A 22,200-nucleotide genomic window follows, 5' to 3' on the forward strand; every position below is an offset into this window, starting at 1 on the left:
ATCTATCTATCTATCTATCTATCTATCTATCTATCTATCTATCTATCTATCTATCTATCTACCTACCAACTACCTACCTACCTACCTATCTGTCTATCTATCATCTATCTCTGTCTATCATCTATCTATATACATATATGGGTAATTATATTTATACACACATGTGTATATACAAATATAAATCCTAAGTGATATCTTTTATCTCTTCTAAAAGCTTTACTGTTGGCAGGGTTCATGCATGGGATGGCACAGGAAGAAATGTGGTGGAGGTGAGGCTGTAAGAGGTGGCCAAAAAGGCTGGTCCAGGAGAGGCTGCAGAAGAGGCAGGTAAAAACTCTGGGTTAAAGGTCAGACTATAACGGGGAGGAGGAGAGCACCACAGCCTGGGGAGATCAAGGTAGAAAGTAGTTAAGAGGGTAAAGGATGAGGTAAATATATGTAGAAATGGAGGTGGGTGGAGGAAAGAAAGAGAAGAAATAGTTAGGGCAGATCATAAAGTGGACAAATTATAGCCCAACAAAGAACTCTAATTTTTTGGGAAGTGTTGTTTTTAGAAAAGCAAACTGTGGTACTAAGAGGGGAAATTACTAAGCATGGGTCCCACAGGCAATTAAGTCATCTTCCTGATGGTTGATTCTCTGCTCTAATAATGACTCTGTTCCAAATTTTCAGGCAGGATTTTAAGCACAATAGAAATGTGATAGAGTTCCTAGAGAGTCTGGATATCTCTCTTAAGCTTCCTTATTAAGAAATACTTCTGCCACCAGGAAAATAGGCCCAATGCATGTGTTAAATAAGGAGTTACCGTAGTGAGAATGATGACCAAAAGAGAGGTGCACATGTGCAAAATAGGTAGAAGGGAAAAATAGATAGAAGGGAAGACTGATAAGAGACAGAAGAATGATAGACCGAATAAGGAGCTAAATGAGGGATTGAGATGTGGGAAAGATTCCAAGTGGTTGGAATTAGGGTATAAAGCAATGGATAGATATTCTCTTTGAGCCTCACTTTTCTTGTCTGTAAAATGGGGATAACAAGAGTTGTACTGCTTATCTCCCAGGGTCATTGTAAAGAAAGTGGTTGATAAACTGTAAAATGCTATGTGAAAGTCAGTTATTATTACTTCAATGGGCATTCATACTACATAGAAGTTTGTAAATCAGTTTATATTGTCCTTATCAGTAATAGTTGTAAAGCACCTTATTGCAAAGCAAATGCTTTATAAACTGTAAAATGCTATGTGTATTTAAGTTTTTATTATTATTACTTTGATGGGCATTAAGACTCAATAGAGCTTTGTAAATCAATTTACATTGTCCTTGTCAGTAATAGTTGTAAATCACTTTACATTTACTGAGAGAGAAATTCATTAGTGGAGGTGAATCATATGTTATGAGGGAGGAAAAGCCTTTGAGCTCAGCTAAGGTGAGTTCTCCTGCCAAGACTCCTGGTCTCATGCCTCACACCTTAGTTGGCACTGGTCTGGCCCTCATAATGGATTTGCATTATCAAGCTTTTTGCCTCTAAATTACTTTCTCCTTGTTCCAGCTGATTACAACTGCGTTGTGACTTAAAGGGAGCTTCAGAGCAGAATTAGACCAATGATAATGCAATGTTATTGACTTTTAGTTGGAGTGTTTGAACTCATATAAGAGGCCATGTGCCTTAATGCAAGGTACTCAAGGATATAAAACCAGGGACAAGAAGGAAAGGGCAGTAGGGTACCACCAATCTCCCCTCCGCCCCAAAGGGAAGTAACCAATAGTTAAAGAGGAACAGGGAAAGGAAGAGAAGATATGTAACCAGAGATGTTAATAGAACCTTAGGTTCAATGATCTTTAAGTCATGGAAAGAGAGGGGAGCCCAAGATTGTCCTATAAAAGGGATGTACCCTGGGGTATGAGTCCTTGACCTAAGTTCTTGGTACCTCTTCCACAGTTGATGGATAGGACTTTTCAGCCTGTTGTCACCCCATGCATCAAGGCTTGTCAGGGATGTTAAAGAGACAAATATGATGTAGTGAATAGGGTACTAGACTTATAAGTGGGAAGGCCTAGATTAAAACTTGCCACTGGCATGTATTAGTTGTGTTACCCTAAGCAAGTCACTTAACCTTGGTAGGTTTCAGTTACCTCATCTATAAAATGAGATTTTTGGACTCGAGGGTTTCTAAAGTCCCTTACAGACTAAATATACGATCCTATGGTGCAGCTTTACAGAGAGTTACAGTCTTTTTTTTTTCTGTTTTGGAGGGCAATTGGGGTTAAATGACTTGCCCAAGGTCACACAGCTAGTCTCATGTTAAGTGTCTGAGACTGGATTTGAACCCAGGTCCTCCTGACTCCAGTGCTGGTGCTCTATTCACTGCACCACCTAGCTGCCCTAGGCACAGTCTTTCTTGATTGTCTAGGAAGTTGGAAGTTTCTAGCACAGAGACTTCTGGGCACAGATGTTTACGGAAATGGGTGGGAGATGTTGTAAGTTAGGAGTAGGGAATTGTGTCTAGAGTAGAAACTGCCTGTCAAAAAACAGGCTCAGAAAACAAAAGGCTCTCAACTACCACACCCTGAGAAGCTAATGACTCCCATACTGAAAAAAAACTTCTTTCTTTATTCTACCACACCATATGTACACACACATATACATGTGTGTTCATTCATGTCCGTGAAGAGAAGCCCAGAGATAGAGAGAAAGAGAATATATGCCTGAAAAGAACAATAGTTATAATGAATACTACACTTTATAATTCACAAGGCACTTTATACAAGTTAGCTCATTTGACTGAATAGAAGTCAACAACTCAGCGATCATTCATTAAGGAACCTAATATGTGCCTAGCAGTGTGCTAGGCATTGGAGACATAAGAATAAAAGCAAAACAGTCATTTCTTTCAAGATCTTATATTTTACCAGGAGGAAAATGACAGTTATATAGAAAAAGACATGCATAACTAGAACTATGAAAGCTTAGAAATGCTCTAATACTTTTGGGACACCATGCAAAAAGTAGTTTGGGGATAGGAGAAGCACTCACGCCTGAAGAGATCAGGAAGGGCGCTTTATAAGAGGTTTTGAGGCATATTGTAATTTTTGTAAGATTTTAAATTTTGTATCTTGGTAAGAGGTGATGATATTTGGGCTGAGCCTTGAAGGAAGTTGGGGATTCCAACAGGTGGGAGATAGACCATTCTACTTGAGGGATAGCCTAGGCAGAGAGACAGGAAGGTAAAGGGCCTTTACAGAAATGGTGTCCCCTCCTGAGCAATAGGGCAGGTGTTTTTCCCATTTTACACGAGAGGAAACTTACTCAGAGAATGAGGATGGAACAGTGGGAAGAACTCTGGAGGAGTGTTGGAGTCCCGTGAATTTGGGCAAGCTATTTTTACTTCTCTTGGCCTCAGTTTCTATGTCAATAAAAGGAGTCAGACTAAATGATCTCTTAAGCGATCCCAACATGTGCTCAAGGTTACACAGCTGGTGATGACAGAGACAAGGCAAACTCCAGATCTTCTGATTCTTAAACCAGTATGGTCTTTGTATAAGAGGACATCATATATCAATTCAAGGGGAATAATATGTCATAAGTGAGTTATCTGGGAATATAGCTGATAGGTTAGCTTTCCATTTGTCCTGCCCATCTCCATCATGACCTCCATTTCCAGGGAACAGCCATGCAGAGTGTAATAACTGGTGAGTATATGTACTAAGCTGTGAAAAGTTCTGCCTTTCAAAATTCATGCTTTCATTCTTCCTCTGTTTCAGACAATTTTTATGAAATGGCCTTAGAAAGGTGAGATATTGTCCAAAGAAAGTGGGGGTTATTGAGTGAATAGTTAAGTGTGTGGTAATGGGTATTGTGTGTGTGGGGGGGGGGCAAAAGAGCAAAGAGAAAGATGTGAATGAGCAAAGAGAGGGGCAGTGAGTTTGACTAATTAGTGCTGTATTGTGTGTCTGACAGAAATCATTCATCTGCAAATGGAAATTTGCACCATATGCCAGGTCAGTTTTGATCAGCCTCTATTAGAAGGTTAGAAAGCATTTCTGGGAGGAATAAAAATAAAGGCAGCAACAGTCACACTGCCAACAAAATGCTTGTCGGGGGCCAGTCATTAGTACAACATTAGGCCTGGAATGGTAGCAAATGTGAAAGGAATAGATTGTGTCAGTGTGAAGATGGCGAGCTTCCAAATGGAGCCCACACAAATACAAATTACACTTGGGGAAAATGCATAGAAAAAAAGCAAATTAAGCTGCCTGGATATGGATTTTTCTCACATTGAAAGAGGCACCTATGACAACTGTTGATTCACTCAATTCAATTCATTCAACTGAAGCTTATCTGGAGGGCACCAGGGTCTAGATAGGCTCTGTAGCTTATTGACAAGGACGAGACAGTCAACACAGGGAAAGAAGACCAGGGCTTGAATACTACCGCTGCAGGTACCCACTAATCTCTACTAAGGTGTAGACCAATCCTTCCTTAAAATATTGAATCTTTCTGGAGGATTTAGTTTTATAGGGACTGGAGGATTTTGTTTTAAAGGCTTCAAAACCCAGAGTAGACTCTCTGTTGACAGGATTTCAAGTATCAGGACAAAATGTACAAGAGATAGCTAAGAACTGGTGGGTCTTAATGATAATCATAAGAGTAGCTTATGTTTTTATAGTGATTTAGCTTTTTGTCCTTCCCTGTTAAGGAGATAGTGAGAGTAGTAGTACGTGTTATTCTTTTTATTTATCCTTAAGTGAGGAAATCAAAATTCAGATCAAATGACTTATCCAGAGTCACCTAGTAGGTACCTGTGTAAAATAGGCAGAAATTTTTGGATCCTAGGTCTTAAGACTTCAAGAACTTTTTTCTTTCTTCAGGGAACCATGTTGAATCCTTTTCCTTCCACTGTGTAAATAACTGCTCACTTACTCTAAAGGAGAAGCCTTGTATGCTAAAACAGTGAGGGATTGTAAAGTATTCGCTCACAATTAGCTCAATTGTACCGAACATTTCCTTAAATATGAAGGTAACATACAGTTCTGAAGCCAGTAAGAGAGTGCACCTGAGCCCAGTTGGGATGAAGCTAATTGTCTAGAATTGAGTGTAGAACCAAATTGTGAAGGCAATAGTGCTGAGAGAAGATGGGAGTTTGGGAGGCTGTGTGTTACCATTCCAAAGAGCTCCAAACTAGATATCATAGGATAGGAGTTTGAACTCTTTCTTTGCCACTTGCTATACACATGGCCTTAATCTCCTTGGCCTCCATTTTCTCCTATGAAAAATGAAGATGCCAGACTGGATGACTTCTAGGACCCACCCAGCTCTAAGTCTATGTAAGCACACACAGAACAAAGGCTAGGGATGAAGTCCAAATTTTAAAGCTTGAAAACTAATGGCAATAACTCACATTCACATTCATAGTGATTTTAAGTTTTACAGAGCACTTTCCTGTCAACACCCTGGTGAAGTAAGTAGTGAATGTGTTATTATCCCCATTTGACAGATGAGAAACTGAGGTTTAGGGAGGATAAATGACTTGCCTGTCCAAGGTTACAGCTAGTTCCTAGCTCTACATAGGCTTAATTTACACTCAGCCAATAATCATATTATTTGAGGAAACAACTTAGGAGGATTTATTGCTGCCCTTGCTTACTGTTGGCACACAGAATGTTAGCACTGAGGAGATATCCAGAGAGCCTGGGGCTTTGGTAAAGTTTAACAGACCAAGAAGAATGAGATCCCAGAAGTCACAAAGGAAGATGTGAAACTGGGGAGTTACTCCCACATTTCCTGGAGCTTTTATAATTCAGAATTTTTCAAGCTTTGGGTTCTTAGCTAGGCACAATTTATTTCTGATGTAGATATTCCTCAGTGCTCTAATTAATTTTTAATACTTGAATGAAAAAAAAGCCAAGTCTATTAAACATCCTAATGGACATTGTTTTATTTGGAAACATCTGGATTCTAATCAAGGTAGGAATGAAAAGAAGAATCTTAGTAGCCACAGTTTCAGTCTTCAGTGGTATCTCTCTGAGTCCCATCTCTCCTTTTCATTTCATAGTCAAACTCCTAGAAAAGCCTTTTACACTGATCTCCATTTCCCACCTTCCCACTTACTCTTTTACCAGCTTCACCCCCTCAACTCAGACTTTCCTCTCCAGTTACCAAGGATTTATTAATTGCTAATCCTAAAAATCCTTTATATTATTATTATTAGTAATTATTATTATCATAATTCCTAGTGCTTCCTGACTTGTTTTGCCTCAGTGATTTACTAACTGTATGACCTTAGGAAAGTCATTAAGCTTCTCCATAAATAAAATAGGCATGACAATACCTATTATCCCATATGGTAATTTTTTTTTTTTGCCTTTTTGGAGGGGGGAAGGCAGGGCAATTGGGATTAAGTGATTTACCCAAGGTCACACAGCTAGTAAGTGTTAAGTGTCTGAAGCTGGTTTTGAACTCAGGTCCTCCTAACTCCAGGGCCGGTGCTCTATTCACTGTGCCACCTAACTGCCCCTCTCATAGGGTTATTGTGAAGCTCAAATGTGATTATGTATAGAAAATGCTTTACAAACCTTAAGTCACCATACAAATAGTAGCTCTTCATGCTATGATTATTTGGGAAATTGCTCAGTGATTTTACTTCTCCTTTCTCTCTGAAACAGAGTGATCACCAATATTCTTCTAGTGTGACCCTTTATGGCCATGAAAGCTACAATGCTAGTCTCTAAAGATGTAGGTCACTCAAAGAGTAATGTAGACATATTATGGGCACAAGTAGGTTATTGTATATATTACCAATGAAGAGCTGATTAGGAGAAGGAGCTTTAAAGATAATTATCTAAGAAATGTATTACTGAAGGGGCAGCTAGATGGCACTGTAAGTAAAGTGCCGGCCCCAGAGTCAGGAGGAGCTGAGTTTGATTCCGGCCTCAGACACTTAATACACACACACACACACACACACACACACACACACACACACACAAACCCCTAGCCATGTAACCTTGGGCAAGTTACTTAACTCCAATTGCCCTCCAAAAGGGCAAAAAAAAGAGAAAGAAATGTATTGCTAGAAGAAAATATGGGCCAGTAGGGTACCAAGAATGAAGAATCACCATCATTTATATATTTTGTGTATATATGTGTATTTGTGTATATTTATATGTATATATATACATACATATACATATATATGTGTGTATATCTAGATGTATCTAGATGCATGGGGGGTATCTTCTATTTGGAAATCATTTACACCTTTTGTATGATTGAGTAAATACTACAAAGTGGGTTAATCATTTATTATTTTTCAATGAGTTTAATTATGACCTTTTTCATTTACCCTTTTTAGTGTAGAATAAAAGCTTTAAATCACAGGTATATACTTTTGGAAGCAAAAATAGTAATGAAACTATGCTTATTTTGAAACACATTTCATTGGTATTCAGATTATGTCAAAAGATCTTGAGAGTGGATCATCTGTGGAGAATTTGAGGGCAGACACTGGAAAGAATCATCTGAACCTTTTCAAAGTATCAAAAATACAGTTGATCTTCTATTGTTCCCAAATTAGCCATCTACTTTGTACATTAGGATCATATTCCTGCTGCTCTTTCTATGTGTTTCTGAGTGTCTGACTTTGGGAACGTACTCTGGTTCTCAGTATTGACAATTTTCAGTCGTGTGTGAACAGGGAAAGGGAAAAGAGAAAAACCAAATGGGACAGTAACTGAAATAAAAAAAAATTAGTAAAATAAATTGATCATTTACTTTAAATTGGAATGGATATTTCTGGTAGATTTCATTTATCCATGTTACTTCTCCCTCAAATTGCCCCCAATTAATATAGATAATAAAGCTGGCTTTACAGTATTTATTTAATTCAATGTTCAATACCCAATGCCTATCTTAAATGGAATTATATCTACAACATTCCACCAAATACTGTGCAATATTTATCACATTTTACATTATGGCAGGAACTAATTCTATTTTTTTTATCTTGTCAGAAGTGTTGCATGTTTATAGCATTAATTATTTCCTATCTCATTGTTCTGGAGGTAGTGACCACTTAATAAATGTTGCATTGCACTGAATTGAATTGAATTTTTTATTCTGTAAAGACTGTTTCACTCAGACTTTAAAATATCTAGTTAAAAATAAACCTGCCTAGCAGGATAGTCAAAATAGGGAAGATAATTAAAGGTCACTTGCCATCTCTGCAATTCCTTGAGTACTAATGAATAATTAAAACATTAAAAGAGAGCTATGAATTTGAAGTTGACCTGTTGAACAGCCAGAAGAAAATTCCAGAGGACCTAAGATTTACTACAAATATGTTGAGTCACAGAGGTATAACAAAGGCACTCATCATCAAATAATCAAAGATTTTGTTAAGTATTCTCAAAGGCATGCAATGGGGTATGGAGTATCTAACCTATTGAAGCAAGAGAAATGAAAGATCTTTCTCCAAGCAGTTTAGTCCAGGGGTTGTATAGCCTGGTCCCAGAAATTTCCCTCCCTTCTCCTCAAATCCCAGTGGACCCAGCTCAGCTTTCTCTTTCTGATATTGATCCTTCCCCTCCATGATTTTGCAGAAGCAGCTTCTTTCCAACCCACCCCACTCCTTTAAAGTGATTTAAACAGTCATCTTAGAAAAATGGTACCATCCACTTGACATACTTTTCGGGGCAAGCCAATCTAATCCAATCAAACAGCCATTTATTAAGCATGGACCTATGCCAGCTATTGGGCTATGAAACAAAGACAAAAGGGAGGGAGAGGATATAACACGTAAACAAATAATTATGTTATAAATAGATGAGGAGGAGTATACCAGGTATCTGGGACAGCTTATGCAAAGACAGAGAAGTAGGAAATGGAATGCCAAGTTTGAGAACCAGCAAGTAGGTTGATTTGACTAGAATATAGAGTGTACAAAAGGAAGAATTATGAAATAAGCCTGAAAGCACAAATTGGAACCAAACTCTAAAGTGTTTTAAATAGCAAACTAAAAAGTTTGTGTATTATCTTAGAGGACAAGATTCTTGAGCAAGGAAGTGATGTGATTAAACTTAGGCTTTTGTTGTTCAGTTGTTTTGGTCATGTCTGAGTCTCTGTGACATCATTTGGAGTTTTCTTGGCAAAGATACTGAATTGATATGCCATATTCTTCTCTAGCTCCTTTTACAGATGAGGAAACTGAGGCAAACAAGATTAAGTGACCTGTCCAGTGTCACATGCCCAGTGTTGGACATCAGATTTGAACTCAGGAAGATGTGCCACCTAGCTGCCCCAGGACTTAGACTTTAGGGTGGTTATATTTGAAGCTGTTTGTAAAATAGATTGGATAAGGTAGAGAGAATGGAAAGCAGGAGTCCAATTAGAAATATTTTGTAGTAAACTAAACAAGAGGTGATGAGGACCTGTTCTGGAGTCCTGGTTGAGTGAATGGAAAGTGTGGAAAGGACAGAGAAATGTAACACATAAGAGATATGTTGTAACAAATGGACTTGGATTGAGTATAATCCTTCAAGCAAAAAACGGATATTTAAGAAAATAGAAGGGGCAGCTAGGTGGCACAGTGAATAGAGCACATGTTCTAGAGTCAGGAGGACCTGAGTTCAAATCCAGCCTTGGACACTTGACACTTACTAGCCATGTGACCTTGGGCAAGTCACTTAACCCCAATTGCCCTGCCTTGCCCCCTCCAAAAAAAAAGCAAATAGAGGTCTTTCCAATATCCCTGATGAAAAGGCCAGAAATGAATAGAAAATTTGATTCAAATACAAGACTCAAACAAGAGAAGCATAAAAAGGTAAACATGAAAGAGACATCATAAGGGACTCACTAAGGTTAAACACTTTACCTTTCTAAATGGGAGGGATGATGCACATGTAACTTCTAGGAACTTTATCATTATTACAGCCCTTAGAAGAATTCTACATAGAGGGAGTGAAAGTGAATTGATTATGTTGGAATGATGTAAAAAAAGTAGATAGGTGAGAAAGAAGGATGCCCTGGCATGAGGGGGGAGGGAGAGGATGAATGGGGAAGATTATCTCACATAAAAGAGAAAGAGCTCTGAACTTGGAGGGAAAAATATTGAGAGAGTGGGCAATGGTTGAATCTCACTTGCATATAAATTGGTTCAAAGAGGGAAAATATATATATATATATATATATATGTATGTATATATATATGTGTGTGTGTGTGTGTGTGTATGTAAGTATATACATGTTCAGTTGGTAATAGAAATCTATCTTACTCAACAGGGAAGTATGAGGGGAAGGAAATAAGAGAAAGGGAGGGTAGGGCAGATAAGAGAATGCCATGATTGGAAGGAAAACAGATATTATCCAACACAATCAACTCACTTTCACTCCCTCTATGTAGAATTCTTCTAAGCTGTAATAATGATAAAGTTCCTAGAAGTTACATGTGCATCATCCCTCCCATTTAGAAAGGTAAACAGTTTAACCTTAGTGAGTCCCTTATGATGTCTCTTTCATGTTTACCTTTTTATGCTTCTCTTGTTTGAGTTTTGTATTTGAAAGTCAAATTTTCTATTCATTTCTGGCCTTTTCATCAGGGATATTGGAAAGTCCTCTATTTGCTTTTATTTTTTTTTTTTGGAGGGGGGAAGGCAGGGCAATTGGGGTTAAGTGACTTGCCCAAGGTTACACGGCTAGTAAGTGTCAAGAATTATTTTATAGAACTAGAAGAAATAATTAACAAAATTTATCTAAAAGAACAAAAGGCCAAGAATATCAAGGGACTCAATGAAAAAGAATGTAAAGGCAGCCTAACCATATCATATTTTGAATGATATTACAAAGTGATAATCATCAAAATAATCTGGTACTGACTAACAAATATAGTGGTGGTTCAGTGTAATATATTAAGTATATAATACATAGTAGTAAATGATCATGATAATATAGTGTTTGATAAATACAAAGATTCCAGGTTTTGGGGTAAGGATACATCATTTGACAAAACTTGTAGGAAAAACCAGAAAGCACTTTGGAAGAAACTAGGCATAGATCCACATCTCACCCAAATAAATTTCAAATGGATAAATGATTTACAGAAAGGCTGATATCACAAGTAAATTAGAAATATGTAGAAAAGTATAACTGTGAAGCCTGTGGGTTAGGGAAGAGTTTATGGCCAAACAAAAAATGGAAAGCATTACAGGATATAAAATGTATAATTTTGATTATATTAAATTATAAACTTCCACACAAACAAAACTAATTCTGCCAAAATTAGAAGGACAACAGAAAACTGGGGAAGAATTTATAGCAAGTTTCTCAGATAAAGATAAAGGCATCACTTCTCAAATATATAAGGACCTGAGCCAAATGTATTTGAGTCATTCCTCAGTTCATAAATGAAAAAAAAATCAGCAGTTTTCAGAAGAAGAAATCAAAGTTATCAATACTCACAGGAAAAAATGCTCTAAATCACTACTGATTAGATAAATAGGAATTAAAACAATTCTAAGAAACCACCTCCCATCTATTAGATTGGCTAATATGACAGACAAGGAAAATGACTACTAACGGAGTGCATGAGAAAAATCATGCACTTGTTAGTGGAATTCTGAACTAGTCCAACCATTCTTGAGAACATTGGAACTATACCCAAAAGACTATCAAACTGTATATACCCTTTGACTCAGCAATATCACTACTAGGTCTGTATCCCAAAGAGATCAAGGAAAAGGGAAAAAGGACCTATAGGTTAAAAATGTGTGTGTATGCACATGTGTATATGTACTTACACATATGCATATATGTATAAGTATGCATGCATGCATGTGTGTATAAAATTGTGATGAAATAACATCATGCTATAAGAAATGATGAGCAGGATGATTTCAGAAAAAACACAAGGAGATTTACATGAACTGATGCAAAGTTAGATGAGCAGAACCAAGAGAACATTGTACATAGTAACAGCAATATTGGAAGGACAATTACCCATAAAAGACTTAGCTACTCTGATCAAGACAATGATCCAAGACAATTCCAAAGGACCCATGATAAAAAATGCTATCCACCTCCCAAGATAGAACTGATGAACTCTGAATGCATATTGAAGCATGCTTTTAAACTTTTTTTCTGTTTTCTTCTGCAACATGGCTAATATAGAAATATATTTTGCATAATTTATATAATTGACATCAAATTGCTTGCCTTCCCGAAGAGGGGGTACAGCAGGGAGGGAAGGAGAGAATTTGGGACTCAAAACTTAAAAAAAAAATTATTAAATTTTTTTTACATATAGTTGGACAATATATGATGAAATAAATAAAAGTATATTAAAAATAAGAAAATGGCCTTGGCAAGTGATTGCCAAGGGAGAATGAACGGTCAATAATTCTGAGGTTATAAATCTTGGTAAATAAAAGGATAATAATGCCCTCAATATAACTTTAGGAGAGGGGCAAATGCATGTAGGAAAATTATGCATTAGATTTTGGACATGGTGAATTTGAGATGACTGTAGGACATCTAGTGTTGAGTGGGAAGTTGATGAAACAATATTGGCACTCAAGGGAAGGCTCACAGCTAGGTCAATAGATTTGGGAGTTACTTGTATAGAGATGACAGTTAAATATTTGGAACTTTGTGAGGGTAGACAGAAAAAATGAGTAGAGAGAGTATGTTATTGGGGAGAACATGAATGCTATCTTCCCTCTACTCTGTATTTATTCTAGACATATCAATTTATGTATATGTGTATATTTATGAAATATATAATGTAAAGTAGTTGAGGGTAGAAGATTCTTTTTTCCATTTTCTTCATATCCCCAGGGCTTAGCACCATGCCTGGCACTTATTAATTACTTAAGAAATGTTTTTGATTGATTGATTGGTTGATCCATCAAAGAAGAATGAAAAGGAATGATCAAACTGGTAGGAGGAAGACCAGGGAAGAGAGTTCTTGAAAATCGAGGGAGGAGAGAATACAGGGAAACAATTGTGTTAAATATCTCACTCATATTTATATAGCATTTTCATGTGTGCAAAGCACTGTACCCATTATTGGGGACATCTGTGTGGTACAGTGGATAGAGCACTTGGACTGGAATCAGGAAGACCTGAGTTCAAATCCAGCCTCAAGCACCTACTAGCTGTGTGACCCTGGGCATGTTACTTAATCTGTTTCTCTCAATTTTTTCATCTGTAAAATGAACTGGAGAAGGAAATGGCAAACCACTCCACTATCTTTGTGAAGAAAACTCTAAACGGGGTCATGAAAAGTTGTGAAATGACTGAACAAGACAAGTACCTGATAACTCATTTTATTCTTTGTATTTGGGAATGCAAATACAAGCAGGGAAAAACCCACAAAAACAATGACAATCCCTTCCTTCATGGAGCTTACATTCTAATAAGGGAAAATAACATATGAATGGAAGTTGAAAAGGGGATGGAGAAGGAACATGGTGAGAAAGTCTAGAGAATCAGCAAGCCCAAAGAAAAGTGAAGACTAGACTTCAGGCCTTCCTCACTTTAAGCCCTTTTTCCTATCCTCTATTCCATGCTAACTCAATCAATCCCAACCCACTTTCTTCTTGCTAATTAATTATTCAACATGTATCTTCAGTCTTTGCCCAAGACTATTCTTACAGCTGGAAGGAAACTCACAGGTCAAGTCCAAGTCCTGCATTTATAGATGGAGAATCAGACACAACATAAATGAGAAGATAAGCTGAAGAGTGAAGTGCAAATATAAAAATCACGACTCACTAAAAAAAGGAAATAGTGAAGCTAAGCTTTAAGATTTAAATGTCAGTGGGCAACCAGAGTTTTTCCAAACGACTTATTAACTCGAGGCAGATGAATTTAGGAGGCACCATATATTTTCCATTACTCCCAGAAGCAAGGTCTTGAAAATAAAACAAAGTCTTCCTGGAATGATTTAATGGCTTGGCCACTAGCCAACCAGCCTTGGCTCTCCTATGACCTCATTCCTGGAAGTGCTGCCTTTAGAAAAGCTGTATTTGTTTGGGACCTTTTTTTTCTTAGCTAAAGGGGAAAAGAAGCCTCTGGAGGGATAATATGGACCACTGTGGAGTTTTATCAAGGTTGCCTGTCTATGCATTACTCTAATCAGGCTCCTAAAATGGAGAAGGTCTAAGGGCGTATACCCTGGGTTAATTATCTAACAATTCTCAGTCTCTCCAATGATGCATGTAGCTTGGAACAGCATCTAAATCAAGATACACTTTGCTTGGAAAATTTCAGCAAATAAGTGTAGAAAAGTCTGCCACCATCATGAAGTTAAATGATAGCCATCCTTTTATATCTTCACCACTACCCAAGTACTGTTTTTTATATTTTAGTTTTATAATTTTAACTTAAACACCAAAAAAGAATATTTTCATATACATAACAGAACACCGAAAAGGGTTGCATATGAAACTCTCCATTTCAAAATTGCTTGCTTTTTTTGAAAATAAAAGTATGCAATAATTTTACATGTAACTTTCAACATTGTCCTATTTTGTGTTTTGACTGTTTTTCCTTCTGATCTTCTTTCTTTTCTGCACATTTAAAAAATATTTCAAAGATCTTCTTTTCCCATCTTTATTGCCATCCCCCTTCCCCAATTCCCAAGAGAAAAAAACAATAACAAACCTAGTAACAAGTAGTCAAACGAAGCAAATCCACAAAGTATGTATTTGTTTAAAAAATTATGTCTTTCTCCACCTTGAGTCTGACATTTCTCTCTCAGGAAGTGTGTTCCCTGGAGACATGGTTGGTCATAATTAATTAACTAATGAGAGTTCTTAAATCTTTCAAATCTGTTGATCTTTACAATTTTGTTGTGTGTATGTTGTTCTGTTTCTGCTCACTTCATTCTACAAGCAGTTCTTATAACTCAGGATTTTCTGAAATTATATATTTTTTTTGGAAAATTGTTTCATTATTTTGTATAGCACAGTAGTATTCCATTACATTCATACACTACAGTTTGTTCAGTCATTCTACAAATGATATTGTCTATATGCTATTATGGAATTTTAAATGTTCTAAAAACTGATGATTAACTTGATTAATTGCATAAAATAATTGGCCATGAGAGACTGCCATTAGTCTAAACTTAAATTCCAGACATATCACGTCTGCAGAAAAGCTAAAACAAACAAACAAAACAACATCAGCAGGAAAATGCCATAGACAGCTTATAATAAAAGTTGCCAGGAAAGCATCAGGGGATAGGCATTTATATCTTACAAGAACTGACCTATTTACTGGGTTTTCCTGCTGTTATTTCGGCTGATAGCTGCAATTATTCAGATAATGTGAGTTCATTAAACATGTTCTTTGACTGAAGTCATGCTAGGCTTAATTTTCTAATCATTTAGTGTGGCTTACACTATTGCAGAAATAGATGAATTCATCAAATACTGCTACTGTATTTCCTCGGGCAATTTCCTCTACCATATATTTTCCCTCCCTTTATTTTGAAGGGACAAGAAAGGCCACCCATCCCTACTCTGAATTCTGGTAGCTACAGCAAGCAGCCTTTTGGTTGTAAGCTTTTGGCAGTTGCAAATCGCTGCCTATGTTATTCCAAACTTTTCTGTGCACAAACCTGGCCCAGAACAAATCAATAAGACAACTCAATGAACTTTTTCAAAAATAAATGTTATTGATATTTTTATTTTTTACATCACTTACAGTTTTAATAATCCCTCCTTCCTCCCTCTCTAAGAGAACTATCTTTTATTTTTTTTTAGAAGGGTAGCAGGTAGGGGAGGGAATCAGTTGAGTAAATCTAGTCAATATATCAAAAAAGTCTGACAGTATTTTCAGTGTTCCAACAGCTGTGTCTAATATATGGAGATGGAGGAAATAGCATTGCTGGTGTTGTTGAGGCTGGGGTTTGAAATCTGGAGAATTAACATACTAACTGAGTGAGCAAAGGGTAAATCACTGAACCTCCCAGTGCCTCAGGCAACTTTCCAAGACCAGAACTTAAACTGTCTACATAGGTAGAGGGAGTTTCTACATGGAAAAAGTTCATATTGAGAAATCCTCATAAGAATGAAATCACATGTCCATCCTTCTCCCTCCTTCCTTCTCCCCTTCCCCCATACAAACAAAACTGCTTAGAGAATAAGTACAGCATCCTCTCCCAACAGTAGCAGCCCTTCCTCCCTTTCCTCATCTTTTCAGTGGGGTGGGGGGGAAGAGAAGTGATACAGTTAGAATATTCTGCATTAATGGACAATGTATACTGACTGATTCACAATTACATTATGTTCTCTCTCATTTCTATAAGTGCGTTACAGTTACAAAGCATTCCTCTCACAGCAATCCTGTGGAGACGAAGATTCAAAGAGTTCAATTTAAATCAGTTTAGTTTTAGTAATTGGATCCTAGGCTAGACCTTCGCTTGTCTTCACCAGTTACTAGTACTTTCCTCACTATCCCCAAACTCTGGCAATTTTGTTCATATTTACTTATTTCTGCACATGTTATTTCCTTCAGTAGAATGTAAACTCCTTGAGGGTGGGGATTGTTTAATGTTTGTATCCTTAATGCCTTTAACATAGCAAATACTCATCATTACTTGAATTAAACGTAATATTTATTAGATGGCTTATCTGCAAGGTAATGTGCTCGACACTGGAGTCATGAAGAAAAACATGGTCCTGCCTTCAAGGAGCTGCTATTCTACTGTGAACTTTTAAAATGAATTGCCTGGAGTCCCACAACTTGTGGACTTTAGATCTAAGATATGGACTTCAATCTTACAGCTTCAAAACCAGTGCCCTTTCTAATGAGTTAAGTCATTAATCATTTTAAAGTATTTATTCTATCAGGCCCTGTGCTAAACTCTGAGGATACAAATATGAAAATAAAGGTAAAAAAATTATCCCTACTCTCAAGGAGCTCACAGTTTATTGGGGCAGACAATATACAGACTATGTACAAACAAGATATATACGGGACAAATTGAAGATAGTCATAGAGGGAAGGGTGACAGAGATGAGTAAGAAAAGGATTCTAGGCCTGTGAAAAAGTGTCGAGTTTGGAGATTTTGTTATTGTCATTTTCAGTCACGTCTGATTCTTCGTGACTCCATTTGCAGTTTTCTTGGCAAAGAAAACCATTGTTCAGTTTGTGAGCATGTATAAAGTCTAGTGAGGTAATGTATTCCAGGAACAGCGAGGAGGCTAGTGTTGCTGAATCGTAGAATACTTGGGGGGAAGGGAGTGTATGATGGAGAGGGGAGTAAGGTATAAGAAGACTGATCCTAAACCTGTAATAGAAGTCAAATTTTACTTTTATGGGCCACTTTTTTTTTTCTTTAAAAAAATCCTTTCTTTTTCTTCAGAAGGGCAAAAAAGCATTTGTAGGCTCCCCGGATTGTCAAAGGGATCTATGACAAACAAAATAATTAAGTCCTGCTTTAGACAAAGTGGGATGGTGTGAATTAATGAATGAACATAGTAATATCTCATACTTTGCAGTTTTTTTGGCATATAGTAAGTACTTAATAAAGGTTTTAAAAAAATTAATTCACTCATTCATTCTTTCACTCTATAAAGGAACTAAGGAGCTCTCTCTTCCAAAAGTATGAGATTAATGTCCTGTGTGTTTGCAATAATATATAAAAAGCATCTTGAGATGTCCCAGGAAAGCAAGAAAGACCTCAAGCATGTTGAGTAACCCCCTGTGGTGAACTTTGGAGAACATGGTCAGGTTACATATGATGGGGTGCGCATGGATATCTGGTTGTAATCTGAAACATTTGAAGCAGCTTCCAAACCTATAAGATCACAGATCCGGTTGAGTATGGCATATGTACAGGTGAACTAGTGTTGTGGCTGGGCTGATTGAGTTAATGTAGATAGTGATGATTTAATTTAAATAATATGAGAGAACATAATTTAATTATGAATCAATAATTGTGCGGTTGAACCTTGATTTTTAGATGTATCCTTTTCCTGATATGTAGTATCTATGAGCCCTTTGCTTCATAGAAGAGATGTGTTCCTAAAGAAAAAAAGTCTAAGGATCAAATGTTTGTAAATCAATTACCTTTAACATTTAAAATGTAAGGAAAATTTTGCTTTTTAAAAGAAGTTTTATGGTGAATGGAGAATTAAAGAATCATTTCCTAATTTATATGAAAATAAGATATCATAGGCATTATCAGATTTGTTTACAGTGCCTGACATTGTCAAAATCCCCTCTCAAGCATGTGAAATAATGGGCTCTGTGACTGTGGAGGAAACTAAATGCTCACTCTGTACTAATCCCTGATTTTCTCAGAGAGGATGGTTTGTTGATATGGGTACTGCCAACAGTCATGCTTCCTTGTGCATTTTAGAGAGAAGTGGTATGGTGAGATGGAGATTATTCTTTATTACTAGGGGGTGCCCACAGAATTCAGGGTCTTCAGCTGCCCTGCTTTATAATGGGGCATTGATACTTATGGAGTTAAGTTAGGGTGCAGAAACCACATTACTTAACAGCTAAGTCCCTGTTGCTTACAGGTGGGAAACTATGGTCCATTCAGTTTTCAGATACCTTTTTGCTTTGATGACTTCTTGTAATGCGAATGTAAATTTTAAAGATCTTCCCTGCCCCTAGGCTAAAGTGCACCAGAAGCCTGGGGAGGGAGGCTTGTTTTTCAGTAGATACTTTTTGATTGGCCAGTGGGTCAATAAGGTTGTTACATTCTCTGAGCCAGGAGAAGGCTATATAAGCCCTGATGTGTAGCTTTGTTTTGGGACTCACTTTGAGAAGTGTTCTGTGATTTGATCTGAATTCTGGGAAGCCGTTGTTGAGAGTCCCCCGGCTTTGAAAAACCCAGAATGTGGAAACCCAGATGTTGACTGGGTATGGATGTAATGGTTGGACAGTTTGGAAATCTGTCTACTTGATGTTTCTGTCTTGATAATTATGCCTGTATACTTTGAGGTTCAGGGTGCTGACCTTTTCTCCTGAACAAGGTAAACGATATATGTCTGACTGATTAAAGTAAGCTTGTTAACCCATTTTGAGTTGCTTTCCTTTAACAAAGCAGATCCAAGAACCTGTGGTAGCTGCAAACCCTGAGAACGCGCTTGGGGTGCTTGCTGCTACACTTCTTCTCAGAATAATGTTTTTAAATGTATAACATAAAATGTATAGGAAGAAAAAGGAAGCTAATTATATTGAAATTCATTTACAAAAGTATTAATTAAAAACAATTTTACAGACTCCAAGTTAAGAACTCTTGGAGGTGCTAAAGGATGAACCACTCACAGAAACATCATTTGCAGTTCTGAAACTTCCTCTCTGTCCAATTTTCCCAGTATCATGTTGAATTTGGACTTTGATCTTTTGACTTTCCAGGACCATGTCTGCTCACCCTGTCACATCAGTTTGCCTTACATTATGGTGAATTTCTCCAGCATCAACTCATGGGTTAGTCTCCTGACCAATAGGCATGAAGATATAGGCTCTGGTTCTGTAACTTGATTTTCTATTATTTTCTATCCCCATATAAAATCCAGTGAGAGAAGTAACCTTTTCAACCTGCGGGTATTGTATGAGATAGTTACAGCTTCATATATATAATTTCCCAGGGTAACCAAGCAGTGCCATTAAAAAAAACAACTTGATTTTTTTTGGTAGAGGTGTTATAAAAAAACGAACACAGAATTGTGGTTTTGGAGCTGGGAGAGACCTTGGATATCATCTAATTGGACTTTCTCATTTTACAAATGAAGAAACTGAGGCCCAGAAGATTTAAGCACCTTGCCTAAAGTTGCACAAATAGGAATTGAACTTTTTTTGGTTTTTGCTTTTTGGAGGGAAATTGGAGTTAAGTGACTTGCCCAAGGTCACACAGCTAGTCAGTGCTAAGTGTCTGAAGCCGGATTTGAACTCAGGTCCTCCTGACTTCAGGGCTGGTTTTCTACTCAGTGTGCCACCTAGCCACCCTGAATTGAACTCTTCTTCTGGCTCCAAATTCAGCACCAATATGCATTTATTAAGCACCTACTGAATTTCAGGCACTGTGCTAAATTCTGGGCATATAATTGAAAGCAAAAGACAGTCCCTAGTCTCAGGGAGGTGGGGGGAGATGATATGAAAATATCTATGTACAAACAGAATGTTTTGCAAGATAAATTGGAGATGGGGCGGCCGGGTGGCACAGTGAGTAAGAGCACTGGCCCCAGAGTAGGGATGACCTGGGATCGAATCCAGGCTCTGATACTCAGCACCACACCCAGAAATAACTGGCCGTTGTAACCTTGAGCAAGTTACTTAACCCCAATTGCTTAAAAAAAAAAAGATAAATTGGAGATAATCAATAGAAGGAAGGGCAGCTAGGGGGTACAGTGAATAGTTTACCAGGTCTGGAGTCAGGAAAACTCATCTTCCTGAGTTAATACCTGAGCTCAGACACTTACTAGCTGTGTGACTCTGGACAAGTCACTCAATCCTGTTCACCTCAGTTTTCTAATCTGTAAAATGAGCTGGATAAGGAGATGGCAAACCACTTTGCCATCATTGCCTAGAAAACTTCAAATGTTGTCACAAAGAGTCAGCTACAGCTGAAATGACTGAACAGCAAGAGAGGGAAGGCACTAGAATTAAGGAAGAATACCCAGAGTGATTTTTACCACATGAATGAGATCATAAGTATCAGAAGTGAATGAGAACACCTATTTGAACTCCCCCATTTTACAGATGAAGAAACTGAGGCTCAGAGAAGACCACTGATTTGCCCAAAGTCTCACAGATATCATTACAGTTGCATTTCAAACCCTTCTGATGTCAGATCCAATGTACTTCCAAATCCAACACTGCCTCATCCCAGCATGCACAGAAGCCTCATCAAATCTAGAGTCTAAAGTAAAAAATCTTCAAACAAAAGACTGCTGCACAAAGTCTGCTTTTCAGGAATGCAGCTGCAAGGGTCAGTTTTTCCCCTTTTGCATCACCTCAAATCTGGGTTGTTTCTATTATTTCCCTTCAGACAATGCATTATGCAAATGCAGAGTCGTCCCCTCAGTAATGCTTATGTAGAAAGAATAGTGTTTTCATGTTTCCATGTGAATGTAATCTCCAAGCTGACCTTTCAGTGGAATCTCTGTGTTCCTCTCCTCCTTTGGATCTTTGCTGCTTGGCTGCATTTAGAAACAGCTTACAAAGATTTGTGACAGGACAAGTGAGCAGGACATGGCTGTATTGATCAAATGTCCAGGTAAGGAACTACTGTAATAGTGATGGACACCTAATCCATATATTTAGACTCGCAGAATGTATTCTATTCTCCAAAGGAATTGTGAAAAGTCATTTGCCACAACCCCATTTGCTGAAAGGCTGAAACTCACACTGATGATTAAAGGAAGAGAATACCAAGCAATCCTCAGGTCTAAAGGATGGCATTCCATAGACAGTGGAGGAAATGCTCTATTGTAACATTGAAAAACCAGGCAGAGAAGGTCAATTTATGAGGCCCGCTTTGACTTGATCATTTTATTTTAAGATTACAACAACATCCAAAGAGTTCACTCCAGCTACTTTCTCTACTGCTGGCAAATGGATAAAAATACATAAGTAAATCCAACTGCTTTAAGATGGAAAGGAATGTGCAAATTATCTGTATTTTTAGAACATTGCCATATTTTAGTCTCCTTGGGCGCTCTTGGGTGGGGTGAAACCCACCACAGACAAAGTAATGGTAATTCATACATTGTACAGCTTTATATAACTATTAGATTGACTAAAAAATAGGTAGAAAATGAACAATAACACCATCTAAAGGTTATTAAATGACGGTTTACACACTATGTATTGAAATACCCTATGAGCCCTAAAATTAATTTTTAAAAACCAGTACATCCTTATAATATATATTAGTCATTTAAAATTTATGCCATTTTTTCTGTCATGTTTCATTGCTGAGCAGTATAAAATGTGGCATTTGACTCTGGCAATTAACGATGCAGAAATTTCAGGAATGAGAAACCAGTTAGATATGAAATATTCATTTATGTTTTTTATCTCTCATCACTTTAAAATGTCCCTTTGATGAAAACATTAAACTTCATAATTAGTGCTCCTATTTGAATATTCCCAAAGATGAGATAAAGTGTAAAATCATCACAAAGTTCAGCAGTCAAGAAAAAAATGGGTTTCCTTCTTTATTTCTTCCCTCAACATTTA

The sequence above is a fragment of the Petaurus breviceps genome, unplaced genomic scaffold, assembly GCF_028583685.1.
Source record: "Petaurus breviceps papuanus isolate PSGF00001 unplaced genomic scaffold, PetGlider_PUasm1.0 90849, whole genome shotgun sequence".
In the NCBI taxonomy this organism is placed as follows: Eukaryota; Metazoa; Chordata; class Mammalia; order Diprotodontia; family Petauridae; genus Petaurus; species Petaurus breviceps.